A 16,593-nucleotide genomic window follows, 5' to 3' on the forward strand; every position below is an offset into this window, starting at 1 on the left:
GCTGTGCTGTAATGGTGCGTGAGATGACAACTAGGGGGTTCCTGCTATGAAATGAAGTGGTACCCCAGACCAAATATATGTCCTCCGTCAAATGCTGTTCTTGCCCCTCTATGTGAGGCATAATTACGGTCCAACTGAGTACACCGAATGAAACCCGGAAAGGTTTTAAGTCCTGGTGTCGACATGACCCCTGTTTACAATCCTTGCCAGATACTCGGTGAAATTGCGCTGCAGCATCACACATTCATCCATGCGCCGCCGACGTTTGCAGTTATGCATTCTCCGTCGATACCTAAATAAACATCAATTTGTTACCAGTTTGCACAACTGCTTCGTGTTGCGTCATACGTTTTTTTTTTTTTTTTTCTTTTTGTCTTAGTTGGTTCAAATGGCGCTGAGCACTATGGGACTTAACATCTATGGTCATCAGTCCCCTAGAACTTAGAACTACTTAAACCTAACTAACCTAAGGACATCACACAACACCCACTCATCACGAGGCAGAGAAAATCCCTGACCCCGCAGGGAATCGAACCCGGGAACCCGGGCGCGTTTTTGTCTTAGTGTATATGTGCTTATTATACGTATATGCATAGCTTGTTAAAGTATAGTGTGACATTGTGGTGAAATGTAAGTTCCGCAAAATAATCATTTGTAATTAAAAATGAGCAACAAGAAAAATCATGCATGAACATTTTTAAAAATTCATACTGGTGAGTGTGCTGCCTTAATTCGAATAGGAAATTACAGCACGAAACAAAAATTGCACAATGGCAAACTGGAGACTAGAATTACTTTCATGGAGAAGTATGTAGCAAGCTCCATTGTCAGAAATTTATGCTCTACAGACCTTCAATTCATTTTCCTGGGCCGCGCGAGGTAGCCGCGCGGTCTCAGGCGCCTTGTCACGGTTCGCGCGGCTCTCCCGTCGGAGTTTCGAGCCCTCCCTCGGGCATGGGTGTCTCTGTTGTCCTTAGCGTAAGTTAGTTTAAGTTAGATGAAGTAGTGTGTAAAGCTTAGGGACCGATGACCTCAGCAGTTTGGTCCCATAGACTTTACCCCAAATTTCCAATTTTTTTCATTTCCCTGGAGAGATAACGATTATAAAAATATTAGGTGCATTAAAGAATGAGTTACTAATAACTAATAGATTACATGGCATTCAGAACAAAAATTATTCACTCTGACACAGATCTTGCACTTTGTCCAAGACTACGTCTTTCATATAAAAAAGGTTTCTGCTGCTGTTTCTCTGTTTCGGTTGTTTCAGGTCGACAGGTGCCTAGAAAGCTGTTGAAGTTTAAGAGCACAGGTGTGAAATGGTGCGTGCAGTAGTATAAGAACTATGCGTGTGTGTGTGTGTGTGTGTGTGTGTGTGTGTGTGTGTGTGTGTGGGCGCGTACGTGTAGTAGTAGTAGTAGTAGTAGTAGTAGATTCATTCATCCGTAGATCTCTTTTTACAAAGATACAGGACATGTCAAAGTATTTACAAGTTTAGACCAATTTAAAACAAGCAAAATCGTATACACATATATTTACAGACTTCTGTGCGTGTTTGTGTGTGTGTGTGTGTGTGTGTGTGAGAGAGAGAGAGAGAGAGAGAGAGAGAGAGAGAGGGAGGGAGAAGGAGGGGGAGAGAGAGAGAGAGAGAGAGAGAGAGAGAGAGAGTACACTTTTGGGCATTGGAATTGCAAAACTACGAAGGCTGATGCAACGAATGTTTAATTGGCTGAATGTCTACTACACACTTGGATATGCAAGTGATTGTTCTTCCAGAGTAACTGCACAAAGTACAATGTAAGTAGAAGTAAAGGTATGTATGGAGGCTGCAGTTAATCGTTCCGCATTATTGCTGCTCTCGTTATTCATAATCATTAGTTTCATAAGGGCTGTTCTCAACGCCATGTGGGATCTCATCATCTCCCCCCCCCCCCCCCCCCCCCCAACTAACACGCACAAGAGGAAAAGAGGACGATATATTGTTGGCTCGGCCGTGCGAGAGCCCACAGTTACAGCAGTCTGTCAGTAACGGGCTATTTGGAGGAAGACAAGTATCCACACCGACAGTGTGATGATTTCTGGAGGAACATGAACTGTCAGCAAATTAATCACTGCTGCAGCTTCCCTTGGGGCAGCCACAGAAAGCAGTGACATAGAGATGGCATCTCGTTGACTTTTTAGATACCTCCCGGTTGTTTGAACAGAATCACGATGAACATATCTGAGCGTGGAGATATCGAAGAGAAAGCACGTTCCTAGACTAAATTCGTCATCATCATATGGGCCAAGGACAAGGCCTGACGCTGCGACGTCCCATTGTGTACACACTGCTTCTCGTTCCCATCGCTGGTAATTCGGGCAGTAGGTGTGATACCTCTGACTTATTAAGGGCAATATGCATGTTTTATCTTAGAGTTTTCAATGAAGTTATCTTTCAACAAGATACACATAACTTCATGTTGTCCATTGTTTTTGACGTAACCTAGATACAGAGGACGTTGTGCTTTTATTTTGGCCTGCTGGCTATCAAGATCTCTCACCAAGTTAAACCCGATGCCAAATTGAGTTAGAGCCATGGTTCTGCTGTAAGTGTGAAATGGAACTGGCTGGCAAAGGCACGGACAGGGAATTGGCAAGGTCGGAGATGATTACCTAGGAAATAAATACTTTTTTTTAAATTGTAACACATATATTTCCCATATTCGCTTAGTTTCTGTTCTGCATTTTAAGGAAATTTGGTACAATAGTAACCCTTATATGAAATCAACAACAATAATTAAATCACCAGACCAATGTAGTGACCTAAGTTATTACTTCCTTTATCCTAATTGGGAATAAAAGGCTTCAGCTAAAGCAAAATCTAAAATTAAGAAAATCTAGCCTGTTTTAACGCATAATAGACTATAGTAAATCTTCCAATATGCACTACGAATTTACGTAAAACCTAATTAATCAGATTAAACTTAAGACTCTGAAAGCTTTTCTTCCAGCTGATTAAAAAAAAATTACACATACTTCTGATACACTTAACACGGCATATATCTGTTGCACAGAAATTTAATAATAAGAAACACATAAACCAAACAGGTGAATGAACTGGCTTCCGTACAAAGAAGTGAAATGGCGTTGTTTCCAGTTTACACGCCCATCTACCTATTAATAGGAGCCAGCTTACTACGGACAAGGAATCACGCATCACGAGAGTTGTTACAACAAAGGAAAAAAGCCGAGTTACCAGAAAGGCAATCGCAGCTCGCACAAGATAGTGCTGAATTGCGGAAGCAAAACAAAAATCAAAATTTTAGCAATATTCCGTGCAATTGGCCTTAAAAGGTAGCTGAAGCAGAACACGAATTCAGAAACTGTCTGCTGGAGGCACCGCCATAAAACAGTCAGATAAAGTTATCAACTAACTACTCCCCATCTTTCGAAGGTATAAACTATTTCACTGGGGAAGCAGATTAGCATGGACGAATTAAATGTCAGAGCACGGCGAGGGGCATCACAAGAACACATGGGTCTGAGCACAGCAACTAGATTTTCCCTCAGACAAGTATCACAAACCCGAAATCTAATAGTCCTCAGCATTCTTTGGGCAGCAACCACGGATAAGCAATCACTTAACGTACAGTGCAGTCAGAAATGACTTTTGCCGAGAACTTCGTTTTAATCGTCCGAGCAATAGCTCGCCCCACACCAACGCAGTGGTGCTGCTCACCGCTCTGTCCACCGACTGCCGCCCCGGGAAGCGGCCGACCCCCCCACCGTGCTGGCGCGCCCGGCTCTAAGTACGCACTTACTGCCTCGCCCCCGGTGTCCACACAGCCATCGAGGAAAACATACGTGCAGCAATGACATCAAGTATCTCTCATCAGCGCCGTCAACTGGAGCCGTAACTCGGCTTAAGTGGCAGCTCTTTGCACTAAATTTCGCAGACTCTACAAATTTAAGTGCGCATTTTCCGACCTGTCCCCCATACATGTAATAAATACGAGGATAATCCCAAAAGTAAGATCTCCTATTTTTTTATAAGTACAGAACTCTGTTTGTGTGGCAGTTGGTCACACTGTTATGAAGAGTGCTTCACGCGCTGTGTGTGAACACGCGCACGCCGCGCTGAGGCGCTCAGTCTTGGCTCGACAGCCGTTGAGAATGGACCTCCCGTTGGATGTTACCGCCAAGTGAGAATTGCGCCCAGTTATTCAGTTTTTGAACGCAAAGGGCACTGCGCCGATTGAAATCCATCGCCAATTGACGGAAGTGTATAGTGAGTCGTGCATGGATGTCAAAAATGTTCGTAAGTGGTGTAGAGAGTTTGCAGCTGGTCAGACCGAAATTCACGACGAACAAAGGAGCAGACCGTCAATTTATGAGGAGGCAATGTTGAAGGTTGAGCAAAGCATGCGTGAAGATCGGCGGATCACCCTGGATGATCTCTGCACATTGGTTCCCGAGGTTTCCAGAAGCACCGCTCGCAGAATTTTAATGGAAACATTGAACTGCCGGGAGGTGTGCGCAAGATGGGTGCCACGCACGCTGACTGAGGACCACATGCGGCAACGAGTTGATGCTTCCCGCGCATTTCTTCACCGCCTTGCAGCCGAACAGGACGACTTTCTGGACTCAACTGTCACGCGTGACGAAACCTGGGGATACCACTTTACATCTGAGACCAAGCGACAATCACGCCAGTGGCGGCATCCTTCTTCGCGGAAATTCAAACAAACACAGTCTGCCGGAAAAGTTATGAAAACCGTTTCTTTGGGATCGGAAAGGGGTATTGCTGGTCGACTTTATGCCCACTGGGACCACAATTAACGCTGACAGGTATTGTAAGACTCTGAAAAAACTCAAACGGGCAACTGAGAATCGGAGAAGAGGAATGTTGCGCAAGGGCGTGCACAGTCTCCCTGACAACGATCGCCCACACATCGCTCGGCAAACCGGTGCTCTCCTGCAGCAGTTTCAGTGGAACATAATCACCCACCCACCCTATAGTCCTGACTTGACGCCCAGTGACTATCACCTGTTCCCTAGGTTATAAGAACATTTGGCTGGAAAGCGATTCAGATCTGACGACTAGGTGAAAGAAGAGGTTCATTATTTTCTGAACACCATGGCGGCGAGCTGGTATGACATGGGCATACAAAAACTGCCACGGCGTCTACAAAAATGCATCGACAAAAATGGTGATTATGTCGAAAAATAGCTAAATGTTTAAGCTGTAAACTGATGTACACCATTGTAGAAATAAACAGGTCTATGTACTTATAAAAAAATAGGAGACCTTACTTTTGGGATTAACCTCGTATAATTTCTTTATTTATTGTGTCTCCTGATTTTTCAGTTTCAGCAGCTGGTATTGTACACTTGACAGAAAAAAATTGGTAGAGGCTGAAAATTGAATTGCCTGCCATTTTACACATGTTCCAATGACATTACCGAGTGTGCGGTATTCCTCCTGAAAGAAAAGGTCATTTGTAACTGTGGGTGTAATTGAGGGAATTGCACCTTACTCAGGCTCAGCACGAACCTCTAAAAACAACAGAAAATCTGCTCTTTATCATTCCTATGATTTCTGACTTGGAAAAAGCACCTGATGTCGTTAGCTCGGATAAGAACCAGTAAGAATTTCCAGACTATCGCAACTGCTAGTTTGGTGACTTCTTAATTGAGGGAGCAGTCGAGAGACTTAAAATTAAGTGCACGACGGCAGGAGTCTTTCGAATTTTTTTTCACTGCGTTAACCCGTTTAATGTATAGTGAATTAAGTGAATTATTAGCTTACGGTTCTTAATGAGATTTTCAGCCCTCGAAAGAGCATAGTATGTGATTTACAATTTAATATTCTACCCAAAGACTTTCCGGGTTTTTTTTGCTAGAAAGAGGTCTTCAAATTGAACAGTAAACCTCTCATTTTGTGCCACCTACAGGCAGCCTGAACATTGTTTAAAAGGTCATCGCGGGTGTTGACGCTGGGTCCGTTTCGTCTCCATCCATGCGGTTTCAATGAGGCAGAGGTGTGGTTCAGTCGAGAACAGAAATTTCGTTTTCTTCTGCAAATATCACACATGTGGGAAAAAAATGGAAATGAAGTCCCATGCTTCTTTACAGATCGTAGGGGAACGATGCGGGAGACCCGCACCGCCTTACTAGGCAAGGTCCTAATGGAGGTGGTTTGCCGTTGCCTTCCTCCAACCGTAATGGGGATGAATGATGATTAAGACGATACAAAAGCGCCCAGTCATCTCGAGGCAGGTAAAAATCCCAGACCCCGCAGGGAATCGAACGCGTGACCCCGTGATCGGGAAGCGAGAACGCTACCGCGAGACCACGAGTGGCGGACAACTGAAGATTAATCGACAAATTATCCCTTTGTATCACTGGTGGAATCATAGCATTACCCATAATTCGAGAATATTGGGCAACATGAAGTCGGCCATCTATTCTTTGAAGCATCCCAAGGCCACGGGAATACATCCAGCCCCAAACTCATCGTGCGTGTACAGTAGGTCTACTTGCGTTTAAATAGTGTTCATGCGGACAACATACTTGTTCTGGACCAGCATCGGCTGAGGAAAATACTGATTCGTTGGACAGTATTACATTTCGCCAGTCACTATAAATATTTTCCTCGAAAAAATCGGTTAGAATCGAAAGTCATCACGGAATGATTTCTCTGGGTTCTTCTCATCGTTGATCAATAGTGTGCTTCCGGGCGTTCTGCCCAGTTGTTTCCATCTTAAGGCAATGTCCTGACTGACTAACTCATCATGGACCAGCCCAGACCGCTAAGGGCAGAAACCTGAAATTTGGAACTGGTGCGAATCTTATACTGTAAGCATTGTTTAAGAAGTAATTTTTCGAAATTTCCTTCCTAAGGGGCTGAAATATGAGACGATTTTTTTTTTCATAAATGCCGGTATTAAGGAATTTTGGAAACTAGACCTACGGGAATTGATATTTGATTCCTCAGTCAGAAATTAAAAAAATACATGTTTTAGCATTTATGGAAATTTTACCTGTGGTCGTGAAATAGAGCGTGAAAGCTTTATATGAAAATACGTTATTATTAAAGAACTACTGAAGTATTTTTAAAGCTACAGCTTTGAACACTGGCTATTGATTTCTTGGTTACAAATAAAAAATATACGTGTTTCAGTGATTTTGGAAGCTGAACCTCGAATGGGGTGAAATATGGGATGAGATTTTTATGGAAATATTTTATTATAAAAGAATTTTTAGGGTTAAATCTATAAAAATTTAAATTTGGCTTCTCAGATAGAAATAAATAATAAATGTTTCACTGTTTTTGGAAATTCGACCCCGATGGGGGTGAAACAGCTGATGGAAGTTTTTATGGAATTATTTTATTGTATGATCATTTTTGAAGCTAAATCTATGAAAATTTGTATTTGGCTTCCCTGTTAGAAATAAAAGAGACTTTTGTCACTGTTTTTGGAAATTCAGCCTCTAAGGGGGTGAAATAGAGTTAGACTGATTTACTGACTTTTCATAACCCAGCCAAACCGCTAAGGACAGAAACCCGAAATATTCAGAGGATGTGGATCTTATATTATAGACATCGTTTAGGAAGGGACTGTCAGAAAAAGAGGGTGAAATAAGGGATGAGACTTTTTGAAAGTATGTCGCAGTTTAGGGAATTTTGAAGCTAGAACTACGAAAACTGGCGTTTGGCTTCTCAGTCAGAAAAAAAAAATGTGTTGCAGCATTTTTGGAAATTCAACCACTAACGGGGTAAGCTAGTGCGTGACAAATTTTTTAATGATAAATAATTGCTAAGGAACTACTAAAGGATCTTAAGGCTATATTTATGATAAGTGGTGTTTGACTTCTGGGTTGGAAATAAAAAAATACATGTTTTAGTGTTTCTGGAAACTCAACCCCCAAGGGAGTGAGCAGGGGATGAAAGATTTTAAGAAAATATTTCGTTACACTGAGATATTTTAAGGCTAAATTCATGAAAATCGATATTTCATTTCTCGGTTAGGGGATGAAAGTTGCTGTGGAAAAAACTTCAGAAGAATGCGAAAGGCATAATTAACAAAAACTCTGGACTCCAGCTACCAGAATCGATTTTTGGTCAGAGCTAGTTTATGGCCTCCATTAGCGTAAAAACTTATAGGTGCTGCAGTTTATGAACAACATAAAAATTCGATTAAACAAAAATAAAACTATCATTGCAAGCCATATAGCCTATGCGAGCGAAGCAGAGCTCGCTAAGCTAGCTCTCTTATATACACTCCTGGAAATGGAAAAAAGAACACATTGACACCGGTGTGTCAGACCCACCATACTTGCTCCGGACACTGCGAGAGGGCTGTACAAGCAATGATCACACGCACGGCACAGCGGACACACCAGGAACCGCGGTGTTGGCCGTCGAATGGCGCTAGCTGCGCAGCATTTGTGCACCGCCGCCGTCAGTGTCAGCCAGTTTGCCGTGGCATACGGAGCTCCATCGCAGTCTTTAACACTGGTAGCATGCCGCGACAGCGTGGACGTGAACCGTATGTGCAGTTGACGGACTTTGAGTGAGGGCGTATAGTGGGCATGCGGGAGGCCGGGTGGACGTACCGCCGAATTGCTCAACACGTGGGGCGTGAGGTCTCCACAGTACATCGATGTTGTCGCCAGTGGTCGGCGGAAGGTGCACGTGCCCGTCGACCTGGGACCGGACCGCAGCGACGCACGGATGCACGCCAAGACCGTAGGATCCTACGCAGTGCCGTAGGGGACCGCACCGCCACTTCCCAGCAAATTAGGGACACTGTTGCTCCTGGGGTATCGGCGAGGACCATTCGCAACCGTCTCCATGAAGCTGGGCTACGGTCCCGCACACCGTTAGGCCGTCTTCCGCTCACGCCCCAACATCGTGCAGCCCGCCTCCAGTGGTGTCGCGACAGGCGTGAATGGAGGGACGAATGGAGACGTGTCGTCTTCAGCGATGAGAGTCGCTTCTGCCTTGGTGCCAATGATGGTCGTATGCGTGTTTGGCGCCGTGCAGGTGAGCGCCACAATCAGGACTGCATACGACCGAGGCTCACAGGGCCAACACCCGGCATCATGGTGTGGGGAGCGATCTCCTACACTGGCCGTACACCACTGGTGATCGTCGAGGGGACACTGAATAGTGCACGGTACATCCAAACCGTCATCGAACCCATCGTTCTACCATTCCTAGACCGGCAAGGGAACTTGCTGTTCCAACAGGACAATGCACGTCCGCATGTATCCCGTGCCACCCAACGTGCTCCAGAATGTGTAAGTCAACTACCCTGGCCAGCAAGATCTCCGGATCTGTCCCCCATTGAGCATGTTTGGGACTGGATGAAGCGTCGTCTCACGCGGTCTGCACGTCCAGCACGAACGCTGGTCCAACTGAGGCGCCAGGTGGAAATGGCATGGCAAGCCGTTCCACAGGACTACATCCAGCATCTCTACGATCGTCTCCATGGGAGAATAGCAGCCTGCATTGCTGCGAAAGGTGGATGTACACTTTACTAGTGCCGACATTGTGCATGCTCTGTTGCCTGTGTTTATGTGCCTGTGGTTCTGTCAGTGTGATTATGTGATGTATCTGACCCCAGGAATGTGTCATTAAAGTTTCCCCTTCCTGGGACAATGAATTCACGGTGTTCTTATTTCAATTTCCAGGAGTGTAGTTAATGAATTTAAAGAGATCCGCGTCAGTTGTACAGAGCATTTATTCAAAACACGATGGGTTCAAATCCCATCTTCAGGTGTATAATACTGCTGTATTTAGTCACGCGTAACATGCGGCCGGGCGAGTCAGAGCATCGCGCTACATAGCCGGCTAGTGCAGAACACGCCCTTCCCTGGCATGTCGGCATCTCGCTTAACGCTGCGCACCCTTTCTGCGTTCAGCGAGGCAGCCTGGCGAGGGTCGTCTGGCAGAGATTGGCGGAATCCTGCAGCACGCACGCCTCCGGAAACAGCAGCCCGTTTCTCCCCGGCGAGAACCCAGCCGCGCCTGCCGGAGGGGCGTGTACGCGTTGGAGCTCACGTAGTCTTCTCGTCCTATGTACAAAAGATGTCATCAGTCGCAGATTTGATGATGACAACCGGAATTTGTATATTCGCAGGGAAGAGCTCACAGGCAGATAAACAGGGGAAGCTTAGTACCCCTCCACTGCCTCTGTTTTTATCCAGACACACTTTCATTATCAGCCATATAACTTCAAATTATCAACTCTAGAACAATTATCTAGATTGTTTAATTAAGAACAACTGAAGCGTGTAATACAGTCGCAGTATATCTCAACACTAATTATGCAACATAGTAGTCTGTCCGTTTACTACTATTGCAGTACACATCTTTCACTGTCTTTCACTACCGCAAACGATACATAATATACATAAAAGAATACAGGTAGCAGTTTTGTCACCAAGTTCCTGAATTTACCTTACAGTTTTAGTTGTATTTATAAGTCCGTAGATGGACATCGTGCCGCATTCCTGATCGATCTGTTACCGCCACCTTTATATTCGCATTCACATTCATTGGGTTCGGCAAATCACAGTTAGCCATCTTCGAGCCTAACTTAGTCCTTAGCTACATTATAGATATCTGTCACCAGAGCCAAAATTTCAAGGGAAACACTGCCACATTCTACCCATGAACTATACCATTCTTGGTTATTCCCAAATTTATTTTATGTAAGTTTAGAGCACTGTTCTTGATTTAAAAACGTACTACAGTATTAAAGCAACTGGATTTATTTAAAACATCACACAACACCAGTTACCGTTTTTTAATATCAGATGCTACTGCATACTTTAATTTTTTACTCATTTTTAATCGCTATAATAACCTACTATAATATCTTTACATGTAATTTTGATTAATTTATTTTATTTTCTCCGGTTTCGCATTTTTCTCATCTCTTACATTATTGACGCACATAAAATCAGCTATTTCACCACGCTGAGTGTAGCTTAACTCCACTGTTCGCTTTCGATTCATAGCTCGCAATGACTCGGAGGCTATAAATCTAACCGATTCAAAATAACCAATAACAACGAAAAATACAACATATTCGAACGAAATATCTACATTGTCGAAACTACAATGCACAACGAATGTCGACTGCTTGCCCCAGTAGATATGGGACGTTTCACAACATGTAAGAGAAAAACTTACGTGTATATATATCTGCCATGCAGAGAACCCAGGTTTGGTTCCTGGTACTGATAGTGATTTTTCCTTGGTGGGAGAACTGAAACGGGCTCCACTCAGCCTCGTGACGCCAGATGAGGGGACTGCTGACCGAGTGGTCGCGGCACCAGGTTTGCTACCCTGACAACTGACCGCTACTCCCTCCATACCGCAGTCACTTAAAACCACTGACTGATGTGTGACGCGGTGGTCCGTCTCAGAACGGTGACGCTTATTATGCGCATGACAACTCATCAATCAGTGAAGAAAAATACATTTAGTATAAAACTGAGAGCACTATGTAAAACCTGATTGTTGTTGTTGTGGTCTTCAGTCCAAACTGATCTTCCCCGAGGTCAGCTTTTCAATTTGTATGTAAGTAATTCGTGTTAGTATCTTGCAGCTGTGACTTATTAAACTGATAGTTCGGTAATTTTCACACTTGTCAACACCTGCTTTCTTTCGGATTGGAATTATTATAATCTTCTTGAAGTCCGAGGGTATTTCACCTGTCTCATAAATTTTGCTCACCAGATGATAGAGTTTTGTCAGGGCTGTCTCTCCCAAGGCTATCAGTCATTCTAATGGAATGTTGTCTACTCCTGAAGTCTTGTTTCGACTTAGGTCTTTCAGTGCTATGTCAAATTCTGCACGCAATATTATATCTCCCATTTCATCTTCATCTACATCCTCTTCCATTTCCATAATATTGCCCTCATTTACATCGCCCTTGTATAGACTCTCTATATACTCCTTCCACCTTTCTGCTTTTCCTTCTTTGCTTAGAACTGGTTTTCCATCTGAGCTCTTGATATTCATACAAGTGGTTCTCTTTTCTCCAAACGCCTCTTTAATTTTCCTGTAGGCAGTATTTATCTTACCCCTAGTGATATATGCCTCTACATCCTTACATTTGTCCTCCAGCCATCCTTGCTTAGCCTTTTTGCACTTCCTGTCGATCTCATTTTTGAGAGATTTGTTTTCTTTTTCGCCTGCTTCATTTACTGCATTTTTATATTTTCTCTTTTCATCAGTTAAATTCAATATCTCTTCTCTTACTCAAGGACTTCTAATAGCCCTCGCCTTTTTACCTACTTGATCCTCTACTGCCTTCACTACTTCATCTCTGAAAGCTGCCCATTTCTCTTCTAGTGTATTTCTTTACCCTGTTCTTGTCAGTCGTTCCCTAATGCTCTCTCCGAAGCTCTCTACAACCTCTGATTCTTTCAGATTATCCAGGTCCCATCTCCTTAAATTCCCACCTTTTTGCAGTTTCTTTAGTTTTAATCTGCAGTTCATAACCAATAGATTGTGGTCAGAGTCCACATCCGCCCCTGGAAATGTCTTACAATTTAAAACCTGGTTCCTAAAAGTCTGTCTTACCATTATAGAATCTATCTGAAACCTTCCAGTGTCTCCTGGCCTTTTCCACGTAAACAACCTTATTTCATGATTCTTAAACCAAGTTTTAGCTGTGATTAAGTTCTTCTTTGTGCAAAATTCTACCAGGCGGCTTCCTCTTTTATTCCTTACCCCCATTACATATTCACCTACTACTTTTCCTACTCTTCCTTTTCCTACTATCGAATTCCAGCCCACATGGTTATTAAATTTTCGTCTCCCTTCACTATCTGAATAATTTCTTTTATCTCATCATACATTTCTTAAATCTCTTCGTCATCTGCGGAGCTAGTTGGCATATAATCTTGTAGTACTGTGGTAAGCGTTGGCTTCGTGTCTATCTTGGCTACAATAGTGCATTCACTATGCTGTTCGTAGTAGATTATACACGCTCCTATTTTTTATTCATTATTAAATCTACTCCTGCATCATCTTGATTACAAACCTATATTAACATTCATTGTCCGATAGAATTATTCTCTAAAAACAGTTTACAGGTTGTCGAAAGAAGGAAAAGAAGAAGTTGCAGATGTATCAATTAAATTTTATAGTAGGGAACAACCGCATCTCAGCGAGTAGCAGTTTAACGTATTTCTGTCTTACATTTTCAAATAAGAAGATTCATTTTTAATGACGTGCAGTATATTTCGGATGTTACAAAACTATCCCAAAAAAGTAAAGTTTCTGCAAGTGTGAAGAAACGTTCCAAGGAACAACATGGCCATGCACCTAGAACAAATAATCTATCGAAATATAAAAGTGCTGCAATCAAGAAAATTATACCAATACTATATTTAATAATCTATCTGGCACTTTATTACTTTACGATATTCCTGAAATCAGTCCGGCAGAAGTATTATCATAAACCACTTAAAAGATCTGAAATAAAAGCTACTGGAGAACAACAAAAATTTCCATATATAAGACAAGTAATATTTTTAAGACATTAAAGAAACTAAATTTTTTTTAAGTATCATATGTTTCATGATAGAAGAGCTACTGTTTCAGAGTACATGATGGTGCATGACTGTTGAAGCAGCGCTTTAGGGTTCACACGTCCACACGCTGTACAAGGTGGAAAGAAACAGTCTGAAAAACTTATAAAGGTGTTAAGGGTATGCTGTGCTGAGAAAGAAAAAAAATCTGGTACAGTGCACCACTTCCGATTAAATTAGAATTAAAAATGAACAGTCACACCCGCAAGAAACTTGTTTCTGTATGAGGTTGCAGTTTCGGTCTGTTTTAGACCATCTTCAGACCTACCACCACCATGATGGGTAGAACGAAGCACGCGCTACGACTCCACAAACGCTAACTGCTGGAATCGTAGCGCCTGCTTCGTTCACCACCACCATCTACCATCATGGCGGTAGGTCTGAAGATAGTCTAAACAAAATAGGCCGAAACCGGTAACCTCACAGAAAAAGAATTTTGTTGCGGTTGTGACTGTTCATGTTCATTTTCAGTAAAATAACCTCTCTTCTCAGAGAAATGTTCTCAAAAATTATTATTTAGAATTAGCTAATCAGGTCGTTGCGCAGGCTAAAATGCGGTAATGCACAGAGTTCTGTGGGTTCGTGACATACCATTTGTTCAAATGCTCATTAACAGTTGAAATGTGTCGTTTTCGTGTGTGTTACATTTAAGCTAGGTGATCAAAAGCTACATTTATTCGGTATGAGGAAAACTAATGTAAAATACGTTTGGCGACTCTGTTTGTCGACAGTGCCTCTGGCAGGCTGCTTGGATTTGTGCACACAACGACCTGATCGGATAATTTCAATGCTAATTAAATCGAAACGAATCAAAGTATCGAATTTCTTTCTTAACAATTATTTCTCTGCACAACCTACATTGCAACACCCCACAAGCTTTCAGACTGTTTCTGACGCCCTGAATAACTAGTTTAAAAATGTGTAACAGTAACTTCTTATGGCTGTCTCTAGTGTGCATGCCTTGATGTGATCTTAAAATGGGTCAGTAGACTGAAACACCGGCCAGGAACCATCAGGAGTACCCATGTACATTATCCTCCAGTAGCAGCACTCTCTCCTACGTAGTAGCAACTTATCACGAAAACGTCTTCACAGTGATGACAGCAACCAACAATACTTACGAACTGGTTTGAGGTCGTCACAGGTTTGCCTCAAACTTTATTAACAATACGTTCAGAATAGTTCAACACTTCTCCATTATTCTCGGATAACAAAAGTTACGGGACGTTGTGCTTTAATATTTAGTCACAAGACTTTGATTCAGCTCTCCACATTAGTATACCATGTGCAAGAGTCTTCCGCATCTCTGCATAACTGGCAAGATATATAATCAACTGAACCAGCTGACTATTGGAAGACTTGATCTCCATCTAGCAGTACGATTTTTATCGATCACACTTTCCTCCATTATCGAATTGACAATTCCTTGATTTCTCAGTATGTGTTGTCAATTCATCTCTTATTTTAGTCAAATTATGCCTTAAATTTCTGTTCTCCCCGATTCGATTCAATATTTCCTGATTAGTTACCCGACTTACCCACACAATCTTTAGTATCCTTTCGTAACATCCAATTTTAAAAGCTTCACTTCTTTCATTGTCTGTATTGTTCAACCTCTTCGTTTCGCTTTCTATTAAAGCTACACTCCAGACAAATACTTCCAGAAAAGACTGTGTTATAATTAAATGTACAATAGATATTAACATATTTGTTTCTATTTTAGAAAGGCTTTCGTAGCTGTTGCTACTCTGCATTTTATAATCCCTTTGCTTCTCCCATCGTTAGTATTCTGCTCACCAAATACCAAAAGGAGTTTACTATTTTCAGTGCATCATTTCCTGATTTAACCAGCTCACTGTAAGCTGACTTAATCCGACTAGGCTCCAATAGCAGTGTTTCACGTTTGTTGACGGTCGTCTTACAACTTCTTTTCAAAAAATGCGCTCCGTTTGTCAGATCTTGCAAGTCACTTCTGTATCTGAGAGATTTTCAATTTCATTATCAGATCTCAGTGGTCCTGCTTGTTCTCCAGGTACATCAAAGTATTTTACAAATTTCTCCTTAGTTTCGTATACTGTTTGTTCCACTAACAGTATGAGTAACATGGGGATAAGCTACAATCATGACTTTTTATTTCAACTTCTGCCTCCGTTTCGTGTCGTGTTAAGTGATATTTTTTTCCTTTCATTAAATCATATCGTGAAGTGCTCAGGAACTAAGGAGGATGATATCTATCTTTGTCGACGTACTTTCAACTTCGTGTGGAGCGGATTTCAGTGATGTAAATGCTACTTCCGTAGCTATATCTGTGAATTTTTGTTACTGATTACTGGAGAGACGATTCGTAGAAGGCTGTGGGAATAGTGTGAGCAACAAATCCACTGTGTACCATCTGTCACGGTCGCGTGCTTCCTGTTTGTGGCGGCCGTGGGAAGCGACCTCGGTGCCAACAGGTGGCGGCTGGAGGCTCAGTCTGTGTGGGGACCTCTCACGGGCCATTGTACCGCGCCACTCACATTGATCCCGGCGCTGCCGCACGGAACAAAGCGGAACAGATGCGTTCTCCTGAAAGCTTCCCACACGTACCGAGAAACACTGACGCACAAAGAAATAGGGCACCAGGCTTGGACTGTACCAGTCGCCTGAACGGAAATGTTTGAATTAACTGTTTAGCCGTCGTGTGAGCGCCCATCCAGTCCTCAGATTACTCAATAAATTATTCAGTCCCGGTTAGTGAAAGCTGCAGATGCTGTCAAGTGTTCACAGAAATACTTTGTCGAAGTGACATGGCAGGCCTCTTTGGATATAAAGTAGCCACGTACACCCTCACACAGCTTAATGGTCTTTGAAACATCAAATAAAAGCAGTCCTGATTGTACACAGTATTCAGTGAGAAAGCTCATCACAATCCTTAGCTACAAAGGCCTATACCGAATATCTTCTAACTTTATCAAAGTGCGACAGACAGGGCGTTCATTCACAAAACCTTCCATCTTT

The sequence above is a fragment of the Schistocerca americana genome, chromosome 3 (genome assembly GCF_021461395.2).
Source record: "Schistocerca americana isolate TAMUIC-IGC-003095 chromosome 3, iqSchAmer2.1, whole genome shotgun sequence".
Lineage (NCBI taxonomy): Eukaryota > Metazoa > Arthropoda > Insecta > Orthoptera > Acrididae > Schistocerca > Schistocerca americana.